Raw genomic sequence first — 17,950 nt, 5'->3', positions numbered from 1 at the left:
TCAATACTCAAATATTATTCAGGAAGGAGTGGGCTGAGAACTTACCAATTCATGCCTTAGAAGGCACTATTAAAGCAAATTGCTTCCAAACAGAACTCTAGCATGTCCACAGCTTTTATACAGAAAGAAAACCTCTGCAGACAGAGGATACAGCTTTTATTAGACTAAGCAGTATGGTCAGAGTCAGAGGAAAAACAAAAAAAACAAGCTCTGAGGCACAACAGAGCTTCATGCAGTCAAAGGGCTTGTGTATTGGACAGACAGGAGATGTAGTTCTGTTTTTCATCAGTTAATTGCATCACCTCTTTCTTCAAGACTCGTCTTACATCCATAGACAATGTCAGTCGGTAATTTGATGAGCTATATGATGCCCAGCATTATGACACAACTCAAGATTAAATCACACCTTTGAACAGAGGTGCCTTATTAGTGCCAGGACTTAGGCTCTGGACTATGGAGTCGAGAAGTTAGTTTAGAATTTTCTTGAAAGTTTGCCCTGCTCTTGACTTCCCATTGACCTGGCAGTTAAAGACACTAAATAGCAAGCCCTAAGGTTTGGGTTCTGTGTGATAGATGGACAAAGGAACTCCTTTTTTTTTTTGAACTGTCATAGAGAATATTAAAATATTTGAACCTTTTTTCCTTCACACTATGTATTGTAATGTACATTAACTCACCATGTCCCAAAGCAAGTTCCAGTTTTGCTAAAATTTTCTATTGAGCAACAAAAGAAAATTTTGTTGAATTCCGTATGGGCTTTAATTACTGAAATAAAGCCTAGTATCAGAAAATGTGTTTAAGTTCCTAAAATCAGTTATTTCCAGCTAATCTTTGCTGCTTGGATTATACCTACTGTGGTCAGAATTAGTTGTCTCTACACTGGATCAGCCACAGCTGTATTAGCATTCATCCCATGTTTCCTCCTGCCTCCTGTAGTTGTTCTACTTCTTTCAACACTTTTTTCTTTAATTCATAATGACTGAAATAATAATAAATTTGCGTCACAGCTGGTTGGTTTTTTAATTGTATTTATTATTTTTTGAAAAGGGCTTTTATTTACCATCACAACATTGAGGATATAGGTTGAGTGCCTTGGAGTGTGTCACAAGATCTGTTGGTAGTGTTTCAGAGCATGGAGTCTTCTCTGTTAAAGAAAATGGGTGAGAGGGGAGAGACCTTCTCATTGTATGGCCTCCTCCTCTTCTACCATATAGCATACAGCACATGAGAAGAAGTCCAGAAAGGAATCCATCTGCAGAACTGAACCTAGATCTGTGTTATACTGAGTACCACAGCATTTTTCATCTGAGGCTACTGAGGACTTCAGCAGAAAATTGGATTTTGTGACAATCCAGAAGAGAAGATCCTTATCTCCACCTTGAACAACTTTCATGCTGCTGGTTTTGCAGTTTTGTAAGTCAGTTGTTTCCCTCTTCTCTGGAATGCATCTAATCCTAGGGTGGATTGTGGGAGTTGCTCATTTCACTGGTAAACAATAGGTTAAGATAGGAGGCAGTGACTACTTTACCATTGGCAGTGACTGGAAGAGATGACCTAGGCAAGTACAAATTCAGGCACGAATTTCTTTTTCTAGAATGCATTACTATCAATCATTTGGGAAACTTTGTTTGTTAAATCCCACGAGGTATACAGATAAATATCATGTCCTGATATCAGCAGAAATTAACCCCAGTATCAACAATAAGAGTAATTACTTATGAAGAGAATCATCTCAGCTAAATTTAGTTATCTACAAGTCAGGCATCTAATCTAAACTAACCACCTAGTCTCCCTCTGTAATGAGCAGACAGAAATAGGCACCAGGAGACAGAAGCTTGTTCCACCCCCAAGATAAATGTCCTGAGATACGTAGACTGAATCACTTTCCAGAGGTGCATATCTCTATTGACTACAGAAGGAACATAGATAATTAGCCATGACTAGGCACCTAATTTTTAGATACCTAGACACCTAACTTTAGTAAGATGAATCAGAGCTGAGTGATTACCACTAGGCAAATTTCCTCCTACCCATTTATCAGTAAGAGAATGTCTGACACCTGAAACATAAAGCTTGGATCATTTCCAAAATTTTCTTTTTCTTTCTCATTTAGATTTTTTTATTCTTCTGCTTTATCTCGTGCTGCCTCATTATGACGATATTCAGGTAATGGTTTCTCTTATGCACTTTGTTATTATTATTAGACTGAACACAAACTGCTATTTTTATTGAAATACCTGAAGCAATATTCTTTCAGATAGAAAAATGAGAATATGTGATAAATACATATTTTAAAATATTATAACAGCATCACTTGTATTTTATTAGCTTTTCTTCTAAATCTGGTGTAATTTTATGAACAGCTTCTATTTCCTATGGGATTTTAAAAAATTTCATCTTTTTAAGAAGATCTGTGCCTACAAGTAAATCCAGCTTCATTTTATTGTAGTGTTTGATATAATTTCTGTAAGTTACAGCCTAATAAAATGTAGGGGAACAAACTTCAAGCCACATCATCTGTTTTTTCCCCCAAGTACAGATATATTATTGTATTTGTTCTGGGTTTTTTTATGTGGTTCATCAGATTAGGAAATTTTATTAGACCTCTTACTTCAGGCTTGTAACAATATGATCCTTCCTATGCCAATAAGTAAAGTTCTGTTATGCTTATAAGTAATATGAAAGATATAGACTGGAAAGGCATCTTCCTTTATTTAAGCACATACTTAGTACAAGATTAAAGTTATTTGCTTACATGCTGCCCTTAATATGGATAGGCTTAAAGGCATTTCCATGTATTTTCCTGAATGGGAAAGAAATCGTTAGATGTGCAATGAATTTCCCTTAATTTTTTATTTGATGTTGAAAGTATTAACATTAGACATGTTAATGTGGAGACAGACACTGTTAAGTAGAGTTCATAGGGTGCAATATAGGGGCAAAAGGGTCGAATGACACATGAATAAGAAAACGTACCTTTGGGCTGCAATTTCAGCACAAAATTTTGCTCTCATCTTAAATGTGAACAGTGCATAGTTGTTACTCTGGATTTTGGCACATTTTGTCTCATTCACATTATACTTTTAGTAAAATAGATATTTAGGCAGGGCCACGTATGTTTTTTAGAATCAAAATTTCTCTAAGGCTCACTTGGTGGCATAGAAAGCCATGTGCTCTCACTTGTCTAGATTAATGTTTTCCAAGTCTTGTGAAAGGAAGTGAGATTATTTTAACGGAATTCTAGATGAATTCAGAGACTTGAGCAGTGGTATAGGGCTTGCACTGAGCTGGCTGCTCAAACACAGGTAGCAAGGAGCCAAGTAAAAATAGGCATTATCCTCAAAATCATCTGACCCTTTGGAGTGTTTGTAAATATGGACATTGACATCCCTGGACCAAATCACAAAGGGAGATGCTAGAAATGACACGTTTGGAATTATCACAGACCTAGGGGAGCTAGTCTCTTTTTTACCAGCTTTGAGAACAGAATGAAACCTAACCATAAAATTACTGTGATAAAACAAGCTGAACTTTCTGTAACAGACAGGTGGGTATTTTCTTTTTCTGAAGGGCCTGAAACCTTTCCTTTCACAGGAAAAAAAGAAACAAAAACAGCCAACCTGTGGTTTTGTGGTTAAGGCACTGAATTAAGAAGAGGCACTGCTGGAATCTGTTCACATTGTTGCTTTGGTGTGAACTGAGAACGTCTTCTGCTTTTCAAGCCTTCAGCAGTACTTAAGTGCCTGCCTGGAGCTAACCAAACCGAAGATACTTAGGTCATCCCAATTAGTAAGCTTAATTGAGAGTAACTATATCTGCAGGACCAAGACCTTCCTTTTTATCTCCCTCCTTTCCGAATGTTTCCTTCTTTTTCTCACTCAATTTGCCCCATATATTTAAATAAAACCTGTGAAACAACACTTTTGTTCTGCTCAGCTTCATTTGAAATGCAGTGTTCACTATTGAGGAAAACAACATACTACTGGAGAAAAGAGAGCAAAACTGAGGCTTACTTAAGTTTGAGGAGGGAAGAAATACCATAATGGTCATCTGCTACATAAAAATAAGTAGCTGAAAAAGGTAATCTCTTCTCCCATGCACTCGTAAGAAGGACAAGGATGGCTTATGCTGGATGACCCTCCCACCATGCCCTCCAAACCTGTTATCTGTGATTTCTGTGACTGCAAATTTTGTTTGGATACAGGATGGTATCGTAGGAGGTGCTGAGCTTCATACATACATACCCCCAGCACTACTGCAATATGGAAAAACTGGGCATAAACAAGAATCTTTGTGTTGTGGTTGCTTTTGGCCAGTTTATAAGAAGCCATCCATCAAAGAGCAAGAACACTTACAAGTTTTGAGTTGAGAAAGTGCAGCAGCAAGCTTTTGGGGGGATTTCACAATACTGATTTCTTGGTTTGAAGCTAAATATATTTACAAGAGCATCTGCTGGTGTGAGTCTCTTAAATATGGCATATACTCTGTGTTACTGCTTCATCATCGTGTATAATTGGCAATAAACCTATTTAGAATTCAAGATGCATAAAACTGAAAGTCTTTGAAGGGAAGAGCTGCTGAGATTATATTTATTGTGCTTTCCCACAATATTTTTCTATGCATAATGTGATAAACCTCCAAGGTGATTGTAGGCAAAGCTAAAATATTCACAAGTATGTAGTTATTATGAATTTAGACAGGTTGTAAGACATTTTGATATCAAACCCTTAATGAATGGCAGTAAGCATATTCTACATTACTTTATTAAAATGCCTATTAAAACATACACATCCATGGAATGATCACTGGATGTGTTTACTTGCTAGTAAAAGCTCCATGAAGAAAACAGCATGGAAATAAATTTTCTTTTCCTGTGCTACTGTGATAAGAATTAAAACATACATTTAAAGTTTGTAATATTTTCAGTGCATTCACAGTGTATCCAGATAATCAGATATTCAAAGAAAGACTCCCAGCCAATTCCAGTATGCCACAATTCAAAGTAAATCAAGGTGTGTAAGTGGTACTTCCATATCCCACAATGTTTTTGAGATCCCAGAAAACCTGCTTCATTTCAAAGCAACAAACCAAACAAACAACAAATATAAAAAAAATGCATTCTGGTTAATTCAATGTTTCTGGAATGAAATTTGTTCATTTTTTCAAATTTTATTTTTCTAACCTTTTATTACTAAAAATTTAAAACAAAAATAAAAGATCACATTGAGCCAGAAAAGCAAGAGGGTTTGTTTTTTTTCAACTTTTCAGAGTGCATATGGACAATTTGAGGAAAAAAAAAATCAAACTATGAGTTGAAAACACACGGATTATTTTTCTGCCTGAGTGCATGTTATATTTTCTTCACAAAGACCTGATCAAGACTAGTGACAAAGACAAAGCCAGAAGTCTCCTGTGGCATTTGATAGCATTTACATAGCTCTATACCGTGCTTTTTAAACTAGAGATATTGCAGATCTTAAGGGGGCTGAATATGTGACATTTGCTCTAGGCAGTGGATAGCGACTGCCCTCCTAACGGAAATAACTCTCTGTGTGTTGCCTCCATGGGAGGCATCCAAGCCTCAGTGTGCAATGAGTGTCTACTAAACCATCAGAAATAAAAGAGCTATTGTGCTGTAAATTCACACAAAACATCACTCTAACGTGAAGTGTGTGCTGGACCAGCACACGGTGCCCTGTGACTGCAGATCCGGGAGGCACTGGGACACACATAATACTTCCCTTAGGATACACTGAGCAAAACTTAAAGCCTGGAGCTTTTTGCCTGTTAACAGAAACAGAGAAATTATCTTTGAATGTCAGAGTCTTCCTGATACATGTAGCCTCTGCAGTTATTTGCCCTGAAAATACTGGTGTGATCTGGTTGTGTGCTCACAAGCACAGCTAGCTGCTGTATATATGAGGCCATGCCATGAGATCTGTACCTTGCAGAAGGGATAAAATCATGGGCTCACAATAACGAGTGCTCAGGCTCCCTTCCTCTTTGGCAAAGCAATATCTTGCTCTCGATACCTGTATTTTGCAGTCCTCCATAGAGGCTACATTGGCTTGATAGGTAAACTGAGTCCCCACAAGTTGAATTAACACAGGAAGAGGCTTGCAAAGCAGGTTACTGGAGTGGCCTTTTCCCTTACCCAGTAACTCCATGGAAATAATCAATACTATGCTAAAAGAATGATACTTTACATCCTAATGGAGATTATTACTTTACTTTGCCGTGATTACACAATGGCACATTACTACCTACCTGCTGGAGGAATTTTCTCATTCAGAACTGAATTTTTGGGTAATGTACAAGAGCAACATACCTTACCAACCTCTGTTTTGCAGCACTGCTATAGCTATACAAACTGGTTTTTTACAAATAAATAACAGAGCCCACAGCGTAATATCTTTCACTTGCCTAATATACTTTTTGACATATGATGAGAAACTGCAAACTTTAATCCCCAAGCCTAGGTTAAAATGACTGGGCAACATACCATCCAAATGAAAGGCTGTCATTGTTCTGGCTGGAAACAGACACACTTATTTTTGGGTCTGACAATAATGTTGTTTTAAAGCAAACTGTGAAGAAATTATGCAAGCTGAGTCAAAAATTGGAATATGTATTTAAACATCCTACTAATAGTCCTGGAAGAGCATGCATATTAAAAAAAATTGCTTTATAAGGAACTGTATTCCCTAGGTAAAGTCTACTTGACATGTCTTTCTTTACTGTAGAAGCTGTAATACACCACTATAGTCCCTCTGATACCACCAATAAATGCATTGCAGAATGCTAGATGGATAAAGAAAAGTTTAAGAAAGGAAAAAGAAAGGGAAAATAAAGAAGAAATGACATTGTGTCACTCTGTCTGACACTCCAGGAATTCAGCAGACAAGCAGCCTCCCAGCCATGAGGGGCATTTATATGCTCATTGCATCATGAAAAAGGACATTATCAAGAAGGGCTTGAAAGAAAAATCTGTGACAACATGATTCCAGGGTGTTTCCCCCAAGCACAGACACAGGCATGAGGTGTACTTGAACAGCTAAGAAGAAGCAAGGAGAGGCTGGAGGAGATGTATTAGCAGTGAATGGAAAGACATAAGCACAAACCAGTTGACACAGAGTGAATGGAACCATAAGAAACCACCACCCCATCCTCCTCTCTGTGTCCCTGTCATGGACCTGCACTTGTACACAGAGGTCCCAAACCCTCCAGCCACAGGGCACATTTGTGTGTTCATATGTGTATCACACCTAGCACTGGTGATATAAACACAGCAGCTGCTTTGAGCATTTCTCAGCACAGCTCAGATCCTACCTTTATGTTATTTTATAGCCACCACTGGTGTATCCTACTGAATTTACATTAAAGCAGAAAAGTCCTTCATGCCCCCAAAATGAGCAAAGTCTTCACAATGTCCCCTTCAGTTACTTATTTCTCCTCTTCTTTCCACCCTTCCCCTTCCCCCTCATCTCCAGCCCTGCTTCTCAAAGGAGAAAGTAACAGAGATATTTGAGATTATAAAGGGTTTTGGATGAGTGAACCTGGAGTGAGTAAAGCTCTTAGAAAAGAATTTAAAGGATCGCAGTGGCATGCAGTCATGTTATATAAACATATTCTGAATGGTACCATCATACACCCAGCCCTGGCGCCACAATTGCATTAAGTGAAATTTTATACAGAAATTGTGAAAGTGCACTGGGCTTGGTTGATTATCTGCTCTTTCTGTTCCCTTTCAGATGTGAAGTAAGAAGCCAAGGTGCAGGAGAAGAATGTGGACAGTGCCAAGAGGTTCCTGACCTAATTTAAGCAAAAGGTTTTCTTTTTCTTTTTTTTTTTCTTCCCTTCTTTTTTTCATCTTTCCCTTTCTGGTTTGGTTTCCTCCACGGAGTTCAAAGCTGTCATTCCTGTCAGAAATGAACACCTGGAACTTACTGTCACTGGGATTTAAAATTTTCAAACACTAAAAGAAAGAGAGGGAAGAAATTGGAATAGAGCCATAGTGTAAAAGCTGTATATTACTTCCTGAACTGTCTAATGAATATTTTCCTTCATGTACCTCCACAATTTTGAAGCATATTTGGAAGGGGAAAAGTTACAATACTATACAGGAATTGTTTATTCTTGGCAAAATAAGTTCATTAAAATGAGGTTCTGATTAAAATGAAATATTAATTTAGGCCTTGAATTGTGCAATCTGCCCGCAAGGGTCTCCTTGAACAATCAGTGCTATGTTTGTCAAGTAGCAAAGCATTGTTGCAAGTAAAGCCAACTTTTTTGCTTTTAATGTTGTCTGATCTCTTTCCCTGAGCTAGCCCAGGTCTGTTGACCTTCAGGGCAAACTGTGAAGCCTCACTATTACTTGCACTAATGATGAGTATATGGTTTATGTTTGAAGGGGGAAGGGAGTTGGGAAAAATCTGTTATGTGGGCTATGTGTTAGATTTGTTTGGAGGTTACCTTTCCTGGGGATGCTAACTTATCCCTGGTACTACCACTCATAGAGTTTCTCCCCATTACCTTGTCAGTAACAACAGGTAGTGCACTAACAATGAGAGAAGAGACAGTCACTGTCCAGCTGTTTAAATACTGGAGTGAAACATTGCAAGTAAATAAATTTTATAACATTTCTATGACTTTTCACACATATACACACACAAACACACACACACGAGTTATATTTATTTGTCATCAGATAAAATTTCTGGTCCCTGAGATATGTGCAATTTTGATTTAAACATTTTTCCTCGCTTTCTCGACACACACACACAGAGGTGCTCACAAAAAAAAGAAAAAAGAAAATATGCCTCCCTTTATTTTTTACATCAGCTCTGAGTATAAATAGTAACCTCTGTGCTTCTCTAGTGGAGGAATTCAATACTGTGACGGCACATATCCTAAGCAACAGAAGAACCCAACAGGGAGCATCTGTGTCAGAGTTAACGTCAAGAGATGTTTTCCAAAACTCTTAAATTGCTAGAGCCTGGGAAATCCCTTCAGAGAAATCCCACACAAGAAATTATAGATAAACAGCAGAAATTGTTTCTTCCTACACATGAACTTAAAAACTACACCAGTGATGTCAAATAACGCCTGTTTTACTACACAATGAGCAAATACATTATGAAAATTCCACACAAATCCTGTTATTTTACTGGCTGTACTGGCACTGCATCAACTAGCAAAGAATCTCTTACTTTTCCCTGGGCAGCCCTGGGTCACGCTGGTGTGGTAGTGTATTTTAGATCTCTGAAGGATGCCCTGCTGTTTGTATCCTCATCGAACAGTATCTGTTGTTGCCAGTACAGCACTGCAGTTCCAAGGGGGAAGGGGGAAGCTGTCAGACTGAGCCAGTTTTTGTTTTCTCTGCTGTAGTTTCTGGCCCCTTGCTTCCTCTGAGAATGTATTAAACTGTTTAACATAACTACCATTTCTATTTGCCTCCTGACCTGAGAAACTCCGATATGAACTTCAACTCAGGCTGCAAGGAGATGCTGGGCACAGTAGAGAAGCGGGTCTCCAGAAGCTGAGAACGGCACACACTAAAAGTTGATATTGCCAAAACATTTATGAAATGAGAATATTTAATCCAGATCATTGTTGGGATAAAAAATACCCACAGCAACAAGGCATGGCTGAAATTGTCCTCCTCCCTTCCAGCTTAATGAGTGCCCTATCAGAGTCTAAGTGAGGATTCCATGAAAAGCATCCTTGCCCCAGTGCTACTTTAAAGGTAGGAACGTCATGGGATGCCACAGTACACAAACTGAACAGGCAGCAATGAAGCTGTCCCAGAGCATTTTACATCCCCTTACATTTTACATCTCCACAGCTCCTCAGCTCCTCAGCTTCTCACTTGCTGCAATCACATCATATTCACTGCAAGTGAAATATGATCTGTTTCTAACTAGTAGGTACTCTGTCGTGATTACAGGCATCTTGGTTTTTCAGTTTGGGGTTTATTTCTTCCCCCAACAACTGGAAGATCTTTGCAAGAGTGTGCCCAAAGATGTCCTCCCCTTTTGGGTGGGAAAGGGCCCCAAAGGAATTCCCAAAGGAAACAGGAATGGATGGAGACTGAAAGGGGATGGTCCAAGTCCTGAATGACACTAGTTCTACTAAGTTACTGTATTGCTACTACCATGAGCAGAAAGCAGATAGCCCTCCATTTAGGATAAAGCCAGTGTGTTATGCATGATCTGGACACTCTCTCAGGATGGAGGCTTTCAAGGAAGAGCAGTCATAGAATCATAGAATCATAGAATAACCAGGTTGGAAGAGACCCATCATATCATCGCGTCCAACCATTCCTATCAAACACTAAACCATGCCCCACAGCACCTGAACCACCTGTCCCTTAAACACCTCCAGGGAAGGTGAATCAACCACCTCCCTGGGCAGCCTCTGCCAGTGCCCAATGACCCATTCTGTGAAAAATTTTTTCTTAATGTCCAGCCTAAACCTCCCCTGGCGAAGCTTGAGGCCATTTCCTCTTGTCCTGTCCCCTGTCACTTGGGAGAAGAGGCCATCACCCTCCTCTCCACAACCTCCTTTCAAGTAGTTGTAGAGAGCAATGAGGTCTCCCCTCAGCCTCCTCTGTAGTTTTCAGTTCAAGAATAAGACATACACGGGTAAGTTTCTATAAGAGGTGTCTACTAGTGTGCAGAGAATCTAAGTTGTCATTGTAGTCAAGAGGTACGTAGGGCTCAGCTGCTCCCACATTGGCATTACTGCATTTGAGAAGCCTTAGAGTACTGAGACTTAAACTTAGTGCCCTGAGTATACCTTACGTTCACAGAATCATATAGAATCATAGAATCACCAGGTTGGAAAAGACCCATCAGATCATCAGGTCCAACCATTCCTATCAAATACTAAACCATGCCCCTCAGCACCTCATACACCCATCCACCCCGTTCTGCTGAGTATGGCTGATTCCTTATGGTATTGACTTGGTAAATGTGAGAAAGACATGGGAGACCAAAGGCCACTTCCCCATAAAATAGACATCAAGGTTTGTTTAACAGAATTGCTTTCCAGAATCCATTCAGTTATCTAGTTATCAATGTCTACATCCTCAATATCCAGTTCTCTTCATCTAAACGCTTAAACATAAGCGTCTCCATCCCAGAACGAATCCCAACCCTGTATTTCAGTTGAGCGTAGTTATAAGTAGAGTTCTATAAGCCAGCATCAAGAGTGCAGTGCCCACTACTATGTTGTCAGGTCACTGCTTAGCCCTGGGGCCAGGTAGCATTTTCCCCAAAAATTAGCAGGCACAGTATGGGATTTAGCACAGGTCAAGGACTAGTCCAAATAAGCAATTTAGATGCAACTGACCTGTTTTGAAGGGTAAGATTCATATAGCATGCTGTATTCACTAGCATATTTGCAAAGAAAGATTCTGTAACACATGCTCCTACAGCTCTGACATGTGCATCATATTGTTGAAGGTCAGCTAAGTGGGATTTACTGGCATTACAATCTCAGATTCAGGTTACAAAAACCTACTTTATTTATTTTCAATTGTTAGTCTGTAACCAAGAGTTAAGTACTCTAAGTATTTCCCTAACTGGAAAATAAATCAGGATTTGACATTTTGAGAAAATTTAATATCTAACAGAAAATATTTGTCTAATATATTTCAGAGAACATCACTTAAAGATTCCATTATATTCTGTAAAATTTCAGTGAATTTCTGTTATCTGGAGTCCCTGTTAATAAGGGTGATGAGGATAATAGAGACGCCAGAGCCCATATACATACATTTATATGATACCCAAACATCTGGTTGGAAATTAATATCCCCCCTGAGCTTGCAGAGGTGGTCATTGCAACTCCAAGTGAATTTTCAGAGAAAGTTATAGCTGTATGCTCCTCCTCTTGGCATCCCACATGCAGGCACTGAGCATGAGACAGGAAAGAGCAAAGTCCCTCTCCTGAGTCTAGCTAAGCTCACCTGCTTGGCCTCCATAAAATATGTATTCCCTTATCTACATTTCCCTTCTGAGAATGTTTATATTTATTTTCCTGATACAAAACATCCCCACTCAGTCCATACTTGCATTTCACCCTCATCAGTGTGGATCTTTCCTTCTATTACAGTGCAGGTATTTGGCAAAACAAGATAACAGCAGGGAGCTTTGTTACAACCCAAAGACTAAAACTGAAAAGCCTGTAAGTGGGAGTGTTTTTCTGATGGAAAGTGAGGCACCAGCTGCTTCTTAAGGGTAAAACCTTTCCTTGAACCAGTACCCCTGTGTTTGTATTATGTGGTTCTTCTCCTTATATCTATTTTAATTTTCATTTACATCAAGATTGTTTTCTTAGAGTTGTCTCACATAGCGAAGAGGAAGGAAAGCATGAATAGACTATTGACTGCTCTAGCTTCATATATAATGCATATGGCACTCTTATCTGTCAAAAATATTATCTTTATAGCAGAATATATTTAAGAGGTTGGAGCACTCTGTTTGTTTTGGCAGAGGACAGGATTCAGGATGACTAGACACATATAGCATTATCATAAGGGTCAAGATGCTCGGGTTGTGTTTTCCCCTCTTCCTACACTGCCTTAGGAAGTCATGTATGAATGTGTTTATGTGCTTATGTATGTTAGATATTTACCTCCAAAGCTGTGACAGGATTTTCCTTCACTTACTCATAGCAGTGTGTTTTCATCCATATAAGCCCATTTTGATGCCCCTCCTCTAGTTTCACGGCAGAAAAGACAGAGGGAGTATTTACGAGTGCAGCCATTTTATCTCAAGATCTTGGCACCTTCTTCCAGCCTTCCTACCAACACTTTAACCTCTTACAGTTGCCTTTAACAGCTGCATGGCTGTCTCTATCCCTTCTCTTGTTGCCTCCAGTTCTGGGCTTCATTCAGAAGTGAAGGGGAACAGTAGACAAGGTGCTACACTTACCTTGTAAAGGGGTTGTTCCATCTGCCAGCAAGAAGAGGTGAAGCATTGTCATCATACAGGGTTAAGGGGAAGAGGCTAGGATAATGCCCCATCCCCAGCCTTGCCTGCCTCCCAGGACACAGCGATTCCCCATTGCTTAAATGCTGTCCAATCTTTTGAAGTTGTCAGATGAAAGATAAGGTGATAGCACTGTTCCAGGTTTGTGTGAGTACAAAGAAGTATGACTCTTTTCACAGAAGCTGAATAAACTTGCTGATTTTTCTCATTTAATGGGAATTTCCTCACTTCATTGAGTGGAAGCTGTTTTGCTAGTCTGCTGAGAGATGTTGATCCAAAGATCTTGGGAGACTACTCCTCGGTACCGTTAGTATTTATGCTTTACCTCCAAATATGCATGAACAAAGGCAGGTAGATGCAAGAGGAGAAAATAATCTACTCCTTCCTGCTTTTTTCTGTACATACATTGCCGCGAGAGTGCCAAATAAGAGAAAAAGGAACGGAATCTTTCAGAGCTCTGAGAATGGAGTATCACCATAGTAGACAGAAGCAGTTCCTGAATGACAAAGCAAGCTCTGTCCTAGCTTACAGCCCAAAATGGGAGCATCATCATGCAGGAAGAGAACCAAGGCAGAGATTTGCAGTATTATATGCTGTGTGATCAGTTGAAGGGTATGTCAGTCATAACCAAAACTGAATTTCAGTAACAGGAACCTTTGTTCAAAAATGAAAGTATGGCTACTATTGATACTGATAGAAAGACTTGTAAGTTTGGCTAACAGAGGAAGGCTATCGCTTTTTGTTCCTTCTATGTGTTTAAATACAGTCCTTCAGATTAAACCAATATGGTTATTGTCACTGACCTGTTCAAATTAACAGAAGACACAAACTTTCAGTAAAGAGCATTGGCATAGCTACATAGAGATGAAGGATAAATTCACCGTATCGACTCACCTGATATGCAGGATATGCTATTTAGAAGGTTTGCGTATATCTTCAGTAGCCTGATGATCTTCAGTGGGGTGCTCACTTTGAAATGCTTGACAAAGGCACAGGTAATCTATATTATATCCTGCACAACAGGAACTTTGTTAATGGCAAAGGAAGGAGGGGGAAAGCGCATGGTGGGAGTCGCTCAAGCTCCTTCTTCAAGAAAGATTTTCACATGCCATTTTGTACAACGTGTTGTATTCCAAGGACAAAAGCAAAAAGCTCTTCAGAAGTTTCTTCATGAATTGGAGATAAAAGTAATCCCTGCCAGGGATGGTTTAGCAGTATGCATATATGGAGGAGGAATTTCAGAGGAAGGGAAATACCCCTCCACCCCATCCTGAGTTTTCAATACTACTTTGTAGTTCTGCCCACTTTTGAAGTAGCTTAAAAGAGATGGAAGTAGTTGGAATGTTTTTACACCAGAAATACTTCCTTTTGTATAATTAAAGTTACTGTGTTTGGCTCCTGGTGTGAGAGGCTCATAAATTTATTTCCAGTAGCAACCAGTTAATAGTTAATACCCATCCTATCAAACCGAGTTAACTCATGTTCATTTTGGGTCTCATCCAGAGCTCATTGATGCCAGAGGAAAGAAACGATTGACTTAAATGGGCTTTGGAGTAGACCCTACAAGCTGAAAGGGACAGATAATCTGGTTATTTTTGTAACAGAAAGGGACAAAACAAAAAACTACCATATAAATGACACCATGATAAAAGTACAGAGTGTTTTGTACGATGCAAAGTTGCAATAGGGAGAGACAGGCACCCTCATACTTCAGAAGGTTATCATATCTACTTTTAGAAATCAGGAGAAAACATAATGATGAGATGAAAATTTGTCTTTCACATCTGATACTGTAGGATTCATGTACCTTTCTCAGGATTAACATCTGGTCAGGGATGAAGAAAAAGTATTACAAGGGATGACCTTGGATTTTATGTGTTCTGGCCAGGCTTGCGATATCAGATGTTGAAGTTGTCTGGTTAAAAATAGAGATCAAATACAGATATAAGGAAAGGATCCTGAAGGACACGCAGACTTCAAGGCTTATAAAGAATCCAGCTCAATATGTTGAGTGGTTGTTCTGGCCAAGCTGGATGAATTATTGAATGCTACTAGGACCTCTGACATGAGTTCAGTACTCAGCAGGTTTCCCATGGGAATAGGCATCAGCAATGCAAATTCTGTACCCAAGCCCCGCAGCATGATTGCCAGATCCAAGCATTACAGTCATGAATAAATCCCCTTTTCACTACTCTTACAAATAATGAAAATGTAGGAAATAAAGAATTTGAGCTCTTGTTTTCAGTTCACCTTATTGTTTAAGGAATTAGAATACCATGAACACTCTAAAAGCTCTATGACTATGACTATGAGAAATTACTTTGTTGCTTAAACCAAGGATGAGGTACCCATTTCCCAACAGATTTCTACTTATGTTCCCACTTGATTTGTCTGCATCCCATTTCCACATTCTTTCTTAGATTTCTTTCCTCAAACCCCTAGTGCCCATGTTTTCCATGACATCCTGGAGGTGAACTTTTTCCCTACAATGAAACCAACAGTAAAATGCCTATTGAATTCAAAAGGGCCAAGTTTGTGTCAGTGACAATTGACTTCACTTCCTAGTTTGCATTTTGATACTGCAGTTAAATCCTTCTGTGAAGCTCTCTGCTGTGAGAATTTTGCCAACATTAACAGCCATGGATTTCCTGTGGTGAAGACGCTGCAGCTCCCCTGTGCAGTTCCTCCATCCAAAATCAAACAACATTATTGGTTAGATGTCACTGTCTCATTCACATCAGTTACAGTGGCAGTGATATTGCATAATAGTGTACACATGACATTCGATATTAATTCTTCCACGTCACTCTGGTTTGCTGTGTTCTTTTTCTTATTTTTAGGTTGCAAGTTCAGCCAATGTCATACTTTATGTACTGTCTCGGTGTTCTAGAGATTTTTAAATCAATGTAGAGAACCTTCCCATAGTTCCAGTAACCCAAAAGATCATCTCAAATCTCCCAGGCAAAGAGCTGACATGAAAGTCTAGTCTTCCAAAACCTTCTTTAATTCTGCAAAATATCTGTTGGGTGATCTGATATGTTGCTTAATTTTGCCATACTTTGATATCTCTAGTTCTAAAGTGAGGTAACAAATTTATCTTTTTGAGGGCAAAATGATGTTAATTCTTCTCTTGACAGATTATTCTGGGGACTTCTATCAATGCAAAGCCTTACTAAAGAATTCCAATGGACATACGTCTAGAGGAAAAACAATGCAGAGATATGAAAATAAGAGAAAAATATAGAGGGCCTAACCTCAATTTGCCATTGCATATACATGATTTCCTTGTTGTGAGATTAAATCCTTAATTTGTGTTTACTGATCTGGGTCAAAGGATGAGAGTGTGGGAAAGATGATTATAATTTTTTTCTGCGTGCAGTTTTAAAGCAACAGCTTTTAAAGCAACTCCCTTTTCTATTTAGAATTTAAAGCATGATGGTTTCTTTAAAGGCAACAAGAGCACGTAGGTAAATAAATAAGACTTATATACATAAGAATTAAAACAAAAATGCAAACAAGCAAACTACGCTTCCTCTTTAAAACAAAGAAACGAGAACAAAATAATACTGCAGACTCCGCCCTATATTACCCCCACTTAAATCCCAGTCTACACCAAAAACAAAGTGCAGAAATGGTTAATACAGTTAAAGGAGGTAAATTGAAACACATGAGAAATCAAATAGAAAGCTATTTTATTCATCTTATTAGGGTAAAAATAATATTATTATTTGACTATAACGCTATACAGATGCAAATGGACCAATAATATTTACAAATACTGCTGTGAAGGAAGTTTTCCTGTTTGTTTGCATAGGGGAGAAGTCCTTTCATTCTGGCATTTGAAAGGGAGGGAAAAGGCCTCATTTGTAAGCAGACATACGGGAAACGAAACCAAAAGTACATGCATGTTCAAGTACCTTGAGAAAAATATTGGCTTTGTTCCAAAAATCCAGCACCATTAGTGGAGCTGATGTGTCTCCCTAAAAGTGTCACAATTATTTCCTTCATCAGAAAAAAGGGAGCTGGTGATGCAAAAGTCTTTCAGGGTTCTTGAAATATTAACTTTTAAACCAGTGTCTTGTACAGATAGGAACAGATATAAGCTGTGTAAAGAGAAGGAAAAGTTCTTGTACAATGTTTTCCATATAAGAGGTTAGGTTGGAGGAATTTTATTTTTTCATTTTCTGCTGTATTTGACTGGGATAAAGTTCGTTTTCTTTATAGTAGCTAGTAAGGAGTTATGTTTTGGATTTGTACTGGAAATAGTGTTAATAATACAGGATGTTTAGCTACTGCTGGGCAGTGCTAACACAGAGGCAAGACCTTTTCTGCCTCTCACACCGCTCCACCAGAAAGTCTGCTGGATGCACAAGAAGTTGGGAGGGGAAACATCTGGGACAGATAACCCCTGCTGACCAAAGGGATATTCCACATCATATGGCCTCATGCTCAGCATACAAATCTGGAGGAAGAAGAAGGAAGGGGAGGACATTTGGAGTGATTGCATTTGTTTTCCTGAGAAACTGATAGATGCGATGGAGCCCTGCTTTCCTGGAGATGGATGAACACCTGTCTGCTGGCAGGAAGTAAAGAATTAATTCCTTGTTTTGCTTTGCTTGCATGTGCAGCTTTGCTTTACCTATTAAACTGCCCTTGTATCAACCCATGAGCTTTCTCAGTTTAACTATTCCGATTCTCTCCCCCATCCCAAGGTGGCAGGGACTGAGTGGCTGTCTGGTACTTAGCTGCCAGGTGGGGTGAAACCATGACGTGGTTAAAAATCGTTTGCACCAGAAAAAAATCAAGAATGAAATCAAATACTAAATGGAAAAATATTGATAACACATTGTTTTTTAATTAGTAAAACAGAAAAAAAATTAAAATGCAAATTTTTCAACCAAGACAAACAGAAGTGTTTAATTTTAACAGCTGATATTAATTCCATATTTTGCCAG

General features: G+C 38.9%; 1 long non-coding RNA gene across 1 annotated transcript; it reads right to left on the bottom strand.

Annotated features, from left to right (window-relative positions):
- Positions 1-2,561: 2,561 nt before the first annotated feature.
- LOC138716569 (uncharacterized) lies at positions 2,562-14,224 on the bottom strand. The gene is made up of 3 exons (XR_011336684.1): positions 13,890-14,224; positions 3,621-3,747; positions 2,562-2,803 (listed from the first exon to the last, which is right to left on the bottom strand). It is a non-coding gene; the product is annotated as an uncharacterized lncRNA (long non-coding RNA).
- Between the last annotated feature and the right edge of the window lie 3,726 nt (positions 14,225-17,950).

This window comes from Phaenicophaeus curvirostris, chromosome 1 (assembly GCF_032191515.1).
Source record: "Phaenicophaeus curvirostris isolate KB17595 chromosome 1, BPBGC_Pcur_1.0, whole genome shotgun sequence".
Classification (NCBI taxonomy): domain Eukaryota; kingdom Metazoa; phylum Chordata; class Aves; order Cuculiformes; family Cuculidae; genus Phaenicophaeus; species Phaenicophaeus curvirostris.
Note: the sequence above shows the minus strand (reverse complement) of the source record. Positions and strands in the feature narration are given on the sequence as shown.